General features: G+C 42.5%; 1 long non-coding RNA gene across 2 annotated transcripts in view; it reads right to left on the bottom strand.

The window, feature by feature from the left end:
- LOC114042617 overlaps positions 1–4,544 on the bottom strand; it is a 28,856-nt gene extending 24,312 nt beyond the window's left edge. The window contains exon 1 of one of the 2 annotated variants that reach the window (XR_003569006.1): positions 4,422–4,544. This is a non-coding gene — a long non-coding RNA (uncharacterized LOC114042617). Of the gene's footprint in view, positions 1–2,533; positions 2,754–4,421 lie in introns of those variants that run through there. The other variant, XR_003569007.1, reaches the window with a different exon arrangement.
- Between the last annotated feature and the right edge of the window lie 11,210 nt (positions 4,545–15,754).

Below are 15,754 nucleotides of genomic sequence, written 5' to 3'. Positions count from 1 at the left end.
TTTCTTCCCTACTTTGGACTTTTATCCTACTGCCCCTGAAGCACCCTATTGGTCCCCCAAAAAAGAAGACAACTGATCCTTAAAAGAGACCAACTCCAGAGCAAAAAAAGGCACCAGCTGCATTGAGACTGAGAAGCTTCTACACTACCTTTGATAGTCCCCTGATAGTCTACATAGAACTCATTCTAGCCTAGGAAAGCTGAAGATTTGAAGCCAGGGACCTCCGATGGATGGACTGTCTCTGGGTCCCAGGGCTGACCTAACTCATGGACTTGGGAGAAGGTTTGAGGCAGGAACTGACATGCCCCAGAGGCTCCCATCCCTTCCCCCTTCCTCTCATATACACAGTGTTCCAACTGGACAAAAACTTTGGGGACACCCTAGCCGCAGGGTTTACTCTCTAAAAATTGGACCTAGGGCGGCCCCTAGTGGCCATGAGGTTGTCATTACCTCCAAAGGGTGATGGCCTAGCTTTTCTCATTATAATTTAATAATCACTGACATTAATGTACTAATTAAAGTTTTGCAAGATAACCCTTATCTGCTTTGAGCTTCATAACAACCCTCTAAGGTAGGTACTACTGGTATTATTATTCCTGTTTTTCAGATGAAGAAACTGAGGCTCAGAGATATTAAGTGACTTATTAATGGATATACAGCTAGTTAATGTTAGTGATTAGATTTGAACCCAGAAGCTAGGTTTGAATTGCCTGATTCCAGGTCCAAAATTCTATCCATCAGTCTCATAGGACCCAACTCTTCACAGTCTATTGAGCTTGGAAGCCTAATTTGAGGTTGGACGCTCAATCTACTCGAGATAAGATAGCCTTCTGAGTAACTGGACTAGACCCAGTCAATCAAAGAACCTTTTAACATGTGTAGCTGTCCTAGACACTGAGGTTAGAAGGAGGGTTTCTATACAGGAAAAGCGTTGCATGGGTCTGCCTTAAGGAACTCACAACACAAAAAGACAAAACCACCATATGTGAAAAATCAGTGAACTAGGTAGTGTATAATCAAATAGCATAGTGGAGGAAATTTGGAATCGAAGAATCTAAGTCTGAATCTAAGCTCTGCTACTTGGGTAGGTCACTTAAATTCCATGTTTCCTCATTGATAAAATGAAGGCATCTGATTAAATGGTAGTAAAGGTCCCCTTTATGCTTAAAAGTTTAGAGAGGAGAGAGATTAGTGAGAACAAGAATAGCCCCAGAATCTGAGAGTTCAAAGAGACCCAGAGGCCATCCACTCCAAGAATCCTCTCTACGATGTCCCCCACAAGAGGTCATCCAGACTTTGAAGACTTCCGGGGCCGGGAATTCACTACTCCCTGGAGCAGCTCATTCCACTTCTGGCCTGCTTTAATCGTTAGGAAGTTTTTCCCTACAATGAGCTTAGATCTGCCTCTCTGTAACCTCCCTTCCTTGTCCCCAGCTCAATTCAATGGGCACTTATTGAGCATTTGCCATGTGCCAGTTGCTGGACAAAGACAAAAAAAAAGAGTTCCTGCCCTCAGGGAGCTTACATTCTACTGGGAAGAAAACAACATCTACACAGGTAAATAAATACTATATATATATGTATATACACACACACATATATACATATATATGTATATATACATATATATATGAAGTAAAGAGAAGTAAAGATTTGGGGGAACACAATGGCTATGTTTAAGTATTGGAAGGACTATCATGTGGAGGAAAGATTAGACTTGTTCTGTTTGGCCCCAGAGGACAGAACTAAGATTAAGGGATGGATATTGTAAAGAAGCAAATCTAGGCTTGATGGCAGGAAAAAGATCCTAATAATTTTGATAGAATGGCTGCTTTGGGAAACAGTGAGTTCCTCTTAATTTGAAGTCATTATGCAGAGGCTAGATAACCATTTCTCACTATGGTGTAGCAGGGATTCCTTTTTTTTTTTTTGGTATGAGTTGAACTAGACAACCACCACGCAACCTTTGAAGTCTGAAATTCTGAGACTGCAAATTGCTTAGCACAGTATCTGACACATAGTAGGGGCTTAATAAATGCTTATTCCCTCTCCTAAACCCCTTCAACTGAGCCTCACATGAAGTGATCTGAATGCCCTTCTCCACTCTCCTCTGGGGACTCACAAGCTTGTCAACGTCCTTCCCAAAATGTGGCTCCCTAAACTGAACATGCTACTCCAGGTGTGTCTGATCAGGGCAGAATACCAGGGCGACTATGGTTCCCTTTTCCTCATAAAGCCTGTCACTTGGATGTTAAAGAATATATAAGATTTGGATTGATAGAGGAAAGAGGAAAAACAATTCAGGTGAAGAGAAGGACTTGAGCGGAGACCCAGAATCAGGGATGAACATGGTATGCTTATGATCTGAATGGAGTGGGAGTAGTCAGTCAACCAGCATTTATACATGACTACTATGTGCTAAGCACTGTGTGAAGTGTTGGGAATACAAATAGAAAGACAGTTCCTGCCCTCAAGGCACTTACATTCTACTAGAGGAAGACAGCACATAAAAGAAAGCTAAAAAGCTGGGTACCTAGCCTGAGGAATGCTAGAAGAAGTCAGGGAGATGGAGGGCTGCCCGGAGTCGAATGAGACATGGCTGGCCTGGACATTCTCCTTAAGTGAAGATCCTGGAAGGAGCCATCCAACCACAGGGAGAGGCTGCAAGGGTGGAAGGGAGTAATGGAAGATATTGAGGACTTAGTCTAGGAGCTCCAAGGAAGACTCGAAATCACCAAATCACCTTGCATTTATTTTGCACACACTTACACGTGTATTTTTTCTCCCCTGATAAAATGTAAATTCCTTAAGAACTGAGACTATTTAATTTTCGTCTTTGCACTCCAAGTTTTTGTCACATAGTAGGTGCTTAATAAAGGTTTGTAGGTTGGTTGATTGATTGAGGATCACCATCAAGAACCCAGCACAGGCTAACAGGCTCACCTTCCTGTAAGACCATCGTTTTAACACTGGGGCCCAGCAGAGAGTCTCCTCCTTGATCAACCGTTGTTTATTTTGAGGACTAGTATCAATGGCCCAAGCACCAGCTGTCCAAGCACCTCCTGCTGCCATTGAGCTCCTGGAACCTACCTGTCATTAACCAGACACTCAGCAGACGTGAGTCGTGGGGGATCTAGGACTCAGGCAGCAGGCCAATGGAAGGTGGCCCTGAATGTCATACACTTTGCCCAGAGGAATGGCATACATGATGAGAGACAGGGTGGACACAGGTTCATCTCTAGATACTTTTCTGGGAAATCCATGCTGCCTCCTGGTAGGGATCCCACTAGTCAAACGATCATCCATTTAGACCTGGAAAGAAACTTAGAGATCACCAAGTTCAATCCCTTAATTTTAGGGATAGGGAAACTAAGGCATTTAACTATGGTCAAATGATTTGCCCAGAGTCACACACCTCTAAAGTAACTGGGGCAGGATTTGAACCCAGGTCTCTGGACTCTAATGCCAGGGCTCCGTTCACTGTACCACACTGCCCCCCAGATGGCACAGTGTCTATGGCCCTTCTTCCTGAGTCCAGTGCCTAGTTCAAAGAAATGAATATCTCAGAATCAGAGCTACAGAATCTGAGAGTTAGAAGGGACCTCTGGTCCCAGGATTCTTAACCTGGGGTCTATGAACACGGTTTTAAAAATATTTGGATGGGACAGCTAGGTGGTGCAGTAGATAGAGCACTGGCCCTGGAGTCAGGAGGACCTGAGTTCAAATCTGGCCTCAGACACTTGACACTCACTAGCTGTGTGACCCTGGGCAAGTCACTTAACCCCATTGCCTAGCCAAAAAGAAATTTGGATGACTGTATTTCAATATAATATTTCAATATATTGTGCTTTAAGGTTTGCTGGGCAGCTACATGGCACCACAGTGTACAGAGTGCTGAGCCTGGAGTCAAGAAGACTTGAATTCAAATCCAGTCTGAGAGACTCACTAACTATGTGACCCTGACAAGTCATTTAACTGTGTTTGCCTCAGTTTCTCCACATGTAAAATGAGCTAGAGAGGGAAATGGCGATCCACTCCAGTGTCTTTGCCAAGAAAACCCCAAATGGGGTCATGAAGAGTTGGACGCGACTGAACAACAGCATGCTTTACATGTTATCTCATTTGATCTCTTGTAATTCTATACATTTGTGTTTAAAACATTCTGAGAAGGGGTCCATGGGTTTTACCAGACTGCCAAAGGGGTCTGTGACACAAGAAAGTTTCATTAACAACTCCTGATCTCAAATTGCATGTTGTCTTGGGGAGAGGGAAAGGGAGGGAGGGGAAGAAAATTTAGAATTCAAAATCTTACAAGAGTGAATATTGAAAACTAAAAAGTAATTAGTTTTTTTAAAAGAAGAAAAAAAGAATTCCCAATCTAAGTCACATACAAAAGGAATCCCAACTACATACAACATTACCTGACAAATGGTCTTTCAGCCTCTGAAGGCCTCCAAGCTGGGAGAGCCCATTACCTCCTGAGGAACGCTTTCACCCTTCACGAGAGTAGCTGAGACCAAGAAGCCTGAGGACACTGTAACCAAGTATAGGGCTGAAGTCATGACTTGCAGCCTTTCCGGGGCTGGCCCCTTAAACTTACCTTGCCTGTAAAGTAAACTGGCTGGCCAGCCTTCCCAGCCACTCCCTGAGGCTCCTCCTCCATTGGATATCTGAATACTTGCTGTGTGTTCTCAAATAAAGCTGGAGACAGTTTTGTTTTGGTTTTTGTTTTTTAAGAAAAGAATGAGACTAGTTAGTAGGGTAGGGCCAGATTGTAGACGTCTTTGAAAGCCAGGAAGAAGCATCTGGCAGGAAAGAGGAAACACCATAAGTGTTTTTACCAGAGTAATAAAACAAAAGTCATGTTTAAGCAGTATTAGTATGAAAGACAAACAGCTTTGAAAGATTTGAAAATTTTGATCAATGCAGTGACCAATTAATCAACATTTATAAAGGACCTACTATGTGCCAGGCACTGTGCTAAACACTGGGGATACAAAAAGAGACAAAAGACAGTCCCTGCCCTCAAGGAGCTTGCACTCTCAAGGGGGAGACAACATGCAAATAAATATATACAAAACAAGCTATATACAGGATAAATAGGAGATGATTAGCAAAGAGAAGGCACTAGAATTAAGAGCTGAGGAAGGTTTCTTATTGAAGGTGAGATTTTTAGCTGAGACTTAAAGGAAGCCAGGAAGGTCAGTAGTGGGAGCAGAGGAAGGTGAGAATTCTAGGCCTTGGGGACAGCCAGAGAGAATGCCCAGAGTCAAGGGATGGAGTATCTTGTTCTGGGAACAGCCAGCAGGCCACCAATTCCAGAGGACAGAAGCATTCCAAAGCATTCCAAAGATGAAGCATACTACTGCCAGAGAGGTGATGGACTCAGGATGAAGGATGAGACATATATTTTTGGACATGGTCAATGTGGGAATTTGTTTTGCTTGACCGTGCATATTTGTTACGAGGACCTGTCTTTTCTTTCTATTTTTTTTCAGTTGGGGAGATGAGAGAAAGGAAAAAAATGAATGCTTGTTAATTTAATTTTTTTTAAAGGAATACCCAGAATCAGTATACAGGATGGATTGGTGGGGGGAAGAGACTGACTTCAGGAAGGTCAAACAGTAAGCTCTTTAGTAGCAACCCAGATGTGATGAAGGCATACACTATGGTAATAGTGGTGAGAAAGGAGAGGAAGGAATAGCAATGAAAGGCATTTGAAAGGAAAAATAAATGGCATTTGGTGACTGGAAGAGGAAGGAAAGAGGTGAGTCAAAGACGACTACAAGCCAGGGAAAGGACCTATGTGTAGGACAATATTTATAGCAGTGGTTTTTTTTTGTAGCAAAAAACTGGAAACAAAGGGTATGCCCCTCAATTGGAGAATGGCAGAGCAAATTATGGTTTATGAATGTATTAGAATATTATTGTGCTATAAGAAATGACAAGAGGGATGGATTCAGAGATGCCTGGAAAGACTTGTGCGAACTGATGCCAAGTGAAGTGAGCAGAACCAGGAGAACAATTTTTACGATAACACTACATAGGAAGATAAGAGCTTTGGTCAATGCAATGAACAACAGTCACTTCAGAAGAATGACCGTAAATCATACACTCCACCTCTTGACAGAGAGATGGTGGTCCAAAGGTGCAGAATAAGATATGTGTTCTCTGACATAGTCAATGTGCGCAACTGGTTTTGTTCTTTTTTTTTTTTTAACATTCTTTTTGTTTTTTAATTTTGAGTTCCAAATTCTTTCCTTCCCACCTCTCTCCACTCCTTGAGGAGGCAAGCAATTTGATGTAGATTATACGTGGGTAATCACGTGAAACTTTTTTACATATTAGATATGTTGTGAAAGAAAACACAGACAAAAAAGAACCCTAGACAAAAAAAAAAAAGTTCTAAAAAGTACGCTTTGATCTGCATTCAGACTCCAAAAGTTCTCTCTTTGGAGGTGGATAGCATTATCATAAGTCCTTCGGAATTGTCTTAGATCATTGTATTGCTGTGAATAGCTAAGTCATTTACAGTTGATCACTGTTACACTATTGCTAGATGTTCTCCTGGTTCTGCTCACTTAACTTTGCTTCAGTTCATGTACATCTTCCTAGGTTTTTCTATAAGCATCCTGCTTATCATTTCTCATAGCACAATAGTATTTCATCATAATTATGTACCACAACTTGTTCAGCTATTCCCCATTTGATGGTCATCTCCTCAATTTGTGTGGCACTGTTTTGCTGGACTACATTACATGTGATGGAATTGGGGGGGTAAGGAAAGAGAGTTATAGGGAAAGGATAGGTAGTAATAACAATATGAAAGAAAGAAAGAAAGAGAAAAGAAAGAAAGACAGGGAGGGAAGAAGGAAGGAAAGGAAGGAAGGAAGGAAAGAAAGAAAGAAAAGAGTATTAATGAAACTTTTATAAAATACTCAGAAAAGAGCAGAAGAAAATTTGGAAATAGACAGGCCAGCAGGACAGTATTGGAATTACTATGTAAAAAGTATTTTATACTTTGAAAAAACAAACTGCCTGTAATTGAGATTCATAATTTAATATGGAATTCTTTTTTTCTGTTCTTATTTGCATGTGGAAATCATCATGCTTGCATATCCCTGTCAAGTTCATAATAATTTCTTAAAGATGATCCCAGTTTTGTTTGACTTGGAGAGTAGAGTGGGGTCATTGCCAGAGCCAGGGAAATTGGAAAGGGCACTTGTTTGGGAGACATTTGATTTTCAGGTGACAGCATCATCTCCAAGTGAAAATATGAAATAGGCAAGTCAAGATCCAGGACAGGAAGTGGGATGAAAGGGGAAAGACTAAGGATATAAGGGCCATTCAGCTCGTTATGTAGGTTTTTATCATGCCAAACTCTGATTCTTTTTTAGGAATCTCTATAAGGTGGCATAACAGAAAGAATATTGGAGTTGTCGTCAGGGAACCTGGGTTCAGATTTTGGTCCTGCTACTTTACTCCCTGTGTGACATTGGACGAATCATTTAATCTCTCTGGGCCTCAATTTCCACATCTGTAAAACAAAGAGATTGGATTAGATGCTCTCCAAGGTCCCTTCCAGCTCTAAATCCTGAGATCTGACTGTTCTTGCCCATGAATCCACTCATAAGGAACACTTCTTGGGAAATGAATTACTGTTTGTCCATGATCACCAAATCCTGGTGGCTTTCCTCACCATCCACAGGGCAATGGAACCAAGCTCCAAACCTCACAGAATCATAGAATCTCAGAGCTGGAAGAGTCCAACTCTTATCGGAAAAAAAAAAATCCCTTCTTCAACATCTGAACAAGGTGGCCAGTCAGTCTTTGGTGGAAGACTTCCAGTAAGGAAGAAGTCAAGTCAACATACATTTATTAAATGCCTACTATGTGCTAAGCATTGCCTTACACTCTGGAAGAACCTACTGAGGCAGCAGATTCCACTTTTGGACACTTCTAATTGTTAGGAACTTTCCCCTTTCCTTGAACTTAAATCTGTCTCTCACCAGCTTCCTCAAGTTCCTAGTTCTCCCCTCTGGGACCAGACAGAACCAACCTGATCTCTCATCTATGAGATGGCCCTTCAAACATTTGAAGACAGCTATTATGTCTCTTTTAAGCCTTTTCTTCTCTAGGATAAAAATCCCTACTTTTTTCAACCAATTCTCATACAACATGGTCTCCAGTCCCCTCAATACCCTGACTTGCCCTCCTCCAGGTATACTCTATGTTGTCAATGTTCTTTCTACATTCTTCCTATGTCATACAACATGGCGCCCGGAACAGAACACAACACTGTAACTGGGATTCAACCACAGCAGAGTACAGTAGGGCTCTCACCTGCTTCATTCTAAATCCTAGGGTGACTATAAGAATATAGGATTGTTGAATTATAGATAGGTGGTGCAATAGACACCTAGGCCTGGAGTCAGGAAGCCCTAAATTCAAATTCAGATCTGGTGTCAAACATTACTAGCTGTGTGACCGTGGGCAAGTCACTTAATCTCTCTTTGACTCAAATTCTTCATCTGTAAAATGGGGATAATAATATCTAAAAGGCAGTCCCAGGGTTGTTGTGAGGATCAGATGAAATAATAATTGTAAAATGCTTAGCACACAGTGCCTGTAAGTGCTATATAAATGTTAGTGATTATTATTAGTATTATTAATTGAAAGGGACCTTAGAAAGTAATTGGTCAAATGCCTTCATTTTAAAAATGAGGAAATTGATTCCTAGAAAAAGAATTAATTTACCCTAGGTCACATAGTCATTAAGTAGCAGAACTAGGGTTTGAACCCATGTCTTTGGACTCTAAATCTGATACAATTACATCTTCAGCATACTCTCTCCCTTAATGTAACCAAAGATCCCATTAGTTAACCTTCATGGCCACCATATCATACTATCAAGATTGTAATCCACTATAACCTCCAAATCATTTTTAGATGAGCTCTTTATCTTGTACTTGGGAGGGTAAATTGTTGAACTCAAATGTAAAACTTTATATTTATCCCTAATAAATTTTAACTTATCAGATTCAGTTCAATGTTTTCAGCCTGCCAAGATCTTTTTGGATGTTCATGCTATCATTCATTCAAAGTATTAGCCATCCTGCTCAGTTTTGTGTCATCTGTAAAACTGATAAGCATCCCCCTACCTTCTTTTTTAAACTTTTTTCAATGAATAAGCTTTCATTTTTCCCCTCCCCCAGGGAAAATCAAAGAAATCTGGTAAAATGAGTATGCATAGACAAACAAAACAAATTTCCACATTGGCTATGCCCAAAAATGTAGTTCTCCTTTTTTTCGTCTCAAATCCATTATCTCTTTTGACCAAGAAGGGGGGTATGGTAAAAACCCTAGGTTCAAGTACTACCTCTGACCTATACTAATTGAGCGAGCCTGGGCAAATCACTTAATTTCTCAGTGTCCTAGGTAACTCTCTAAAAGTAATTAATAAGCATTTATTAAGTGCTCACTTTGTGCCAGACACAGTGCTAAGTGTTGGGGACACAAAGGAAGGCAAAAATATGTTCCCTACAGTTGCTCATCTGTATTGGTGGAAAGAGTTTCAACACAGGAGTTCCATACATGAATGAAATCACAGGTTGGAACAAAAATAAAATAAATATTCCTACCACAGTGGCTATATTTCAACCACTCTTCATTCTATCACCTGTCACTCTCCTGTCACACCAACACTTTCCACGGCTGTTCCTATTATTCTCACTATGAGGCAGTTAGTTAGATGGTGCAATGGATAGAGAGCCAAACTTGGAGTCAGGAAGACCTAAGTTGAAATCCAGTCTCCGACATTTACCAGCAGTGTGACCCCTGGGCAAGTAACTTTACCTATGTCTGTCTCAATTTCCTCATCTGCAAAATGGGGATGATAATAATAGCACCCACTTCCTAGGGCTGTTGTGAGGACAAAATGAGATAATATTCGTAAGGTGCTCAGCACAGTTCCTGGCCCATAAAAGGCACCATATAAATGTTTCCCACCCACAACACACACATCTCACTTTCTCATTACTTCCTGTCACATTCACATTGCCCTTGTCCCACTCATACCTGTTGTCATTTGCTGTCATAGACTCATAGGGTTGGAGATGGAAGAGGACGTCATCTAGCCCAGGGGTTATTAAATTTCTATGGGTGATGGAACTTTTTTTGAAATGACAGGTTCAGGCAATTGGAAGTCTTGTGAGGCCCACGAACCCTTCCTATTTAGATGCATAAAATCAAATACATACAATTACAAAGGAAGTCAATTATATTTAAATATATTTATTAACTTACAGCTGAGGACGCTGAGGCCTAGAAAGGACAACTTAAATGCTCAAGCTCACACAGGTAAGTAAGTAGCAAAGCTAGCATTTGAACCCAGGACCTCTGACTCCTAACCCAATGTTCTCTTTCTCCACCCCAACCCCCATCTTTCTCACCTTCCATTCCTCCCCTCTCATACATTTGGAGCTGGAAGGAGTCTCAGGGGACATCAAGTTCACCTCCTCATTTTTACAGATGAGGAAACTGAGACTGAGATATTCAATGATTTATCCAGAGTCACACAGTAAATTCTGAGGCAGGATTAGAACTCAGATCTTACTGACTCCAAGGCTAGCACCTGGTCCACTATCCCTTGTACCAGTCAGTTACACATACACCCAGCCTTCTTATTTCCCAGATGGGCACCTGACATTCTCACGGTCACCCAGACCTGCCCCTGATCGGTCACTTTCCCTTCTCCTTCATGTAGGTGCTTCCCTACTCGAACTTCTGGGCTACCCCCACTAGATGGCTCCACACACCCGCTCTTCCTAATTGCTTGCAGTCTAGAAGCCCAGAGTAAGACGCCCACTGGTCAGTCTCAGACATAGCCTAAATACCTTCCCCCCACTTACCCAAAGCACAGAGCCTGTCTCCTCCCCTCACAGACGGGCTCTCTTCACTTCCAAATGCCTCAGTCCCTCCCTCCAGACACTTGAGTCCTTAACCCACATAGCTGACATTCATCTTGCGTCTCAAGGTTGACAAAGTATTCCACAAACATGATCTCATTTGACTGCAGGTCCTTACCTGAATACCTCAATATTTCTCCCCCATCCTCCCAATGACTACATCCCTCCCCCTTTTTTTAGAAGGCCTCAGCCACCGATGTCCATTTCTCTATTATCTCTTGGTAAGGGGTCCTTAACACTTTATCACTCTTCTACCTGAATAAATCCTGTCTCCGCATACCCCATCTCTCATATTTCAATTACCCCACTTCCAAATATCTCATTCCTCTCATGCCCCAGTTGCAAATATTTTTATCTCTAGAATGAATAAAATTGGGATATCTGTCATTTTTAAGGAATCGAGAATTAGAGAGTAAAGTCCTCTCATATAAGGGGTATGGAGCAGTTTTCAGGGCCATTTCTTATATAAGATGAAGCATTTTTGTCAAGGAGACCTCCCCACTACCACACACAACATCCCCTACTTGTGTGACTTTGGGCATGTCAGTTAACCTCTCAAGGCTTCAGTTTCTTCATTTGTAAAATAAAGGCATTGGACCATCTGACTCTAAATCTGTGGTTCGATCATCCATCTGTAATGTCCATGACCATTTGCTATCAGCCTGTCTTTCCCCCAAACCTACTGTGAGGGCCCAGCCTGATGCCTGGCTGAGTACCTTTATCGTCCTTCAAGACTCACTTCAGCTTCCACATCCCAGAGGACCCCTTCCTTGTTGAGAGAGGTTAGTTTTCCTCTCCTCAAATTATCATGCATGTTCTTATTCATGCCCAAGTCTTATCCCCTCAGGAGCCAAAGAACAAAGGACAAAGACTGTATCATTTAACTCTGTGTCTCCAGCATCCATCATGATGCCTGGGCATATCGTTACATGTTTAAGAAACGTGTGTTAAATTGAATTTAAGAGAACATGGCCCAGAGTATCCGTTGGGACTATATTTCTGCCTGTGCAGATTGGATCCCATGAAGCTGCTATAAACAGTGACTTATGAAGGACTGGTAAGTTATTATTTACATAGATCTTCCTGCTAATTGTTATGGTGTAGCAAGAGATTGGGTCAGTGCTGAAGGCTTAGAATACTGGGGTGGTGTGGGTTGGTGGATTCTATTTGCCACTGAGACCACCTCAGTGTCTGAGTTATTGAAGGGTTCTTAAGAGGAGATAAAAGCCTTTTCGGTCCATTGTGTCCCTTCATTAGGTGTTGAATGAATGAATGAGGAAAGAAAAAAAAGAAGAGAATGAATTCAGTTTATGCATTCCCACTCATATCCCCCTCTACTCCTCATACCCCATTTAGAAAATTGTTTTTGTTTAAGTAATAACAGCTGCACTTATTGTCAAATGCCTTTTTGTCAACTCGGAATAATCTCAAAAATTGCTTTACCCACAACTCTCCAGCTTCCCATTTTTCCTCTCTCCAATCTATTCTCCACTCAGTTGCCGAATTGGAATTCCTAAAACACAGGTCTGAAGCTGTCGACCCCCTGCTCAAACATCTCTGGTGGCTCCCTATTGCCTTTAGGACGAAATAGAAATTTCTCAGCCTAACTCTCCATAGTCTGGCTTCCACTTCATTTACTATTACTCTCTTTCACACACTTAACATCCCTGCCAAAATGGCCTACTAGCTGCTCATGTACTCAATATTACATCTCCCTCTTCACACTTTTGCACAAGTGTTGTTGTTGTTCGATGGCATCCAACTCTTTGTGATCCCATTTGGGATTTTCTTGGCAAAGACACTGGAGTGGTTTACCATTTCTTTCTCCAGCTCATTTTACAGATGGGGAAACTGAGGCAAACACAGTTAAGTGCCTTGCGCAGGGTCACACAGCTAATAAATGTCTGAGGTCAGATTTGAACTCAGGTTTTCCTGACTCCAGGCCTGGTGCTCTATTCACTGTGCCACCTAGCTGACCCTTTTGTACATGTAGTACCCTCACAGCACAGAATACATTCTCCCCTAACCTCAACCCAGGGGTATACTGGCACCAGCTCTAACACAGCCAATGTTAAGTTTCAGCTTGAGCATTTACACCTTGGAAATCAGCAAATGATATAAATCAAGGAGTGATTTATTCTTAATGTTGATCATCTAGACTCAAGAAAGTGATGAGAAAATATTAATAATGCAGATTAAATTTTAAAATGTATCAGGCTTACACTCCCCATGCCTACCCTCCCAAAGCCAGTTGTTAAACATTTACCAGCACACACCTTTTTCAACCTCTTAGACTCCCTAGTGTCCTTCCTGGCTCAGCCCTGAGGTTACCTCCTACACCAAGCCCTTTCCTGACCAGTATTTAGTGAGCTCCTCTTGAAATTAACGTGCACATATCTTACACATATTTGCTTGTATATTCCTATTTCCCCAGTACTATATAAGCTCCCTGAGGGCAGTGAGTGGTACATTTGTCCTCATCTCCCTAGGACCTAGCACACAACTCTTAGCACTTAGTACTTACTATAAATAAACGTCGAGTTGAGCTCTTCATTTTCTTCTCTCCTTCATCTTTCTACACCCTTCATAGTGAGGGAATGGAGAAAACACTGGACCTGGAATCCGTATCTCTAGATTTGAGTCTGGGCTGAGCTACTTGGGAGGGGGGTAGGACTCAGGCTAGCAATGGAAGCCATGAGCCTTTCTCCTGCCTCCTCTAAAGTTTTCCTCTATTTCACTGCTTTGATCCAGCCTTTATCAGTTCCTATCTGAATCACCTCACACCTGCATCTCTTTCTTCTCTCTTCACTTCATGTTAATAAATGTAAAACTTTCAGGATCAGTGCCCAGGGCATAGGGACTAAGGCATTTTAATCTAGAATTAAAAATTGATGGCAATTGATGGTGGATTGCTTAGTGGCGACACTCGTGTATGGTGTAGTGGAAAGAGCATTGCGGTTGGAGTCAGAAGACCTCATTTCAAGTTTGGGTTCCACCAGTATTTGATTAAGTCATATATCCATTCTGAGCCTTAGTTTCCTCATCTATGAAACATGGATCATAATCCTAAAACTGACCCCCTTCCAGGGCTGTTATGAAGATCAGATAAGATCATACAGTAAAATACTTTGTAACTATAATTTACTACAAAACTGTGACTATTCCCCTGAATGAACATACCCTGAGTTGAGCTGAGCTGGAGTGCTGGGCTCATCTATCTAGCTAATGAATGCACCCACAGTAATTGAAAAAAACACCCTAAGCTTCAGTCTCTCTCCCCTCCCACCAACTCCTTCAGGATTTGCCCCCCATAAAGGGGCCAGGATCTTACTGTGATGTTTTAAGATAGGAAGTGGCTGGGCTCCCCAACAGCTGCACTTTGGTTGCCTTAGGCAAGAGTGGAGAGTGGTTGTATTGTCCCTCACCTTTGTTCCAAACCCTACCCTCTGATTAGAAGGATTTTCATCTCTATTCCCTACCTCCTTCTCACCAGTCCTAGGACCATCAATACCAGTTGGTCTCTGACTATTTCTGGCTGATAAGGCACTGCCAGGATCCTTTGAAATCATTGAATCTAGTCCCCTCATTTTACAAAGGAGGAAATTAAGGCTTAGACAGTGAGGGTGGGGGCAGGGGTGCAACAGATTAAGACTGTGACTCTGAAGATATATAGTTTCCAATCCTATCTGGCTTGGCCTCTATTTGAAAGTCTAACAGACAGAAAGGTGGCCTTGGAGACAGAAGACCTGAGTTCAATTCCCCCTTCTCTAACACGTATAAGCTGTGTGGCCTTGGGCAAGTCATTTAACTTCTCAGTGTTCTGGGCAACTCTTTAAACTATAGGTTGCAGGACAGCCAGGTGGCACAGTGGGTAGAGCACTGGCCCTGGAATCAGAAGGACCCGAGTTCAAATAGGGCCTCAGACTCTAGATCCTGGGCAAGTCACTTGATCCCAATTGCATCTGCAAAACTACAGATTGCAGAGAAGATGCCAATTGTACTGGTAGAGAGCATCTCCTCCCTATACCAATGAAGTCTGAAATCTAGTCTCTATCTCTACAGTGCCCTGGTAGCAGAGTCAGGGTTAAAACCCAGATCTCTTAACTCCCCCAGTCCAGCAATGTCTCTCCCCCCCCCCCCATTCTGTGATATAAGGTGTTCACCTTTTCCTCTCCCAGCCTCCCCAGGCTAGACCTAGAAATGAGGCTATGGTGATGGATTCTCTCTACTGGCTCCCTGGAGGAGCCTGCCTGATAACTGGATGAAACCCAGCTCAGCGGAGTCCCAGTGGGTGTCCTGGTGTAATCAAGTCTGCTCAGCCGCAGTGAGAGTGAGAGCACACTGCAGCCCTGCTCAGCTGTCTCCGGCCCCAAGCCTAGGTGAGCATGCAGCTGTCTGGGCAGGTTCCAAACCTGCCCAGCCAGTTTCTGCTCGGGGACAGCTATGCCCCTCTGCCCTGCTTACCGCCCCCACCTGGGGGGGTTGGGGGCCTGCGGGAAGGAAGAAAAGCAAAGCCGTTGGTACTTTCTCACAAGCTGGAAGGAGGAGGAGATAGCCTGGGATTTGGCCAAATACACCCCAGAGGCTGGATATCAAGCTGACTAGAGAGGTGTTATTCATCCATCTTTGAGGTTTAGGTGATGTTTCTTCTTATCCAGGGGAGGTTGGCTCCCTCACTTGGGTCTGGTCAAATCTGAATTAAACCTGGGTTCTAGAGACTCAGAGTCAGGAGGGGCTGGGTTTGAAATCCAGCTGTCACCTACTCTATGTGCAGCCTTAGTAATAAC

The sequence above is a fragment of the Vombatus ursinus genome, unplaced genomic scaffold (genome assembly GCF_900497805.2).
Source record: "Vombatus ursinus unplaced genomic scaffold, bare-nosed wombat genome assembly UNPS02000749.1, whole genome shotgun sequence".
NCBI lineage: Eukaryota > Metazoa > Chordata > Mammalia > Diprotodontia > Vombatidae > Vombatus > Vombatus ursinus.
The sequence above is the reverse complement of the archived record's forward strand: the minus strand, read 5'-3'. Positions and strand labels throughout refer to the sequence as shown.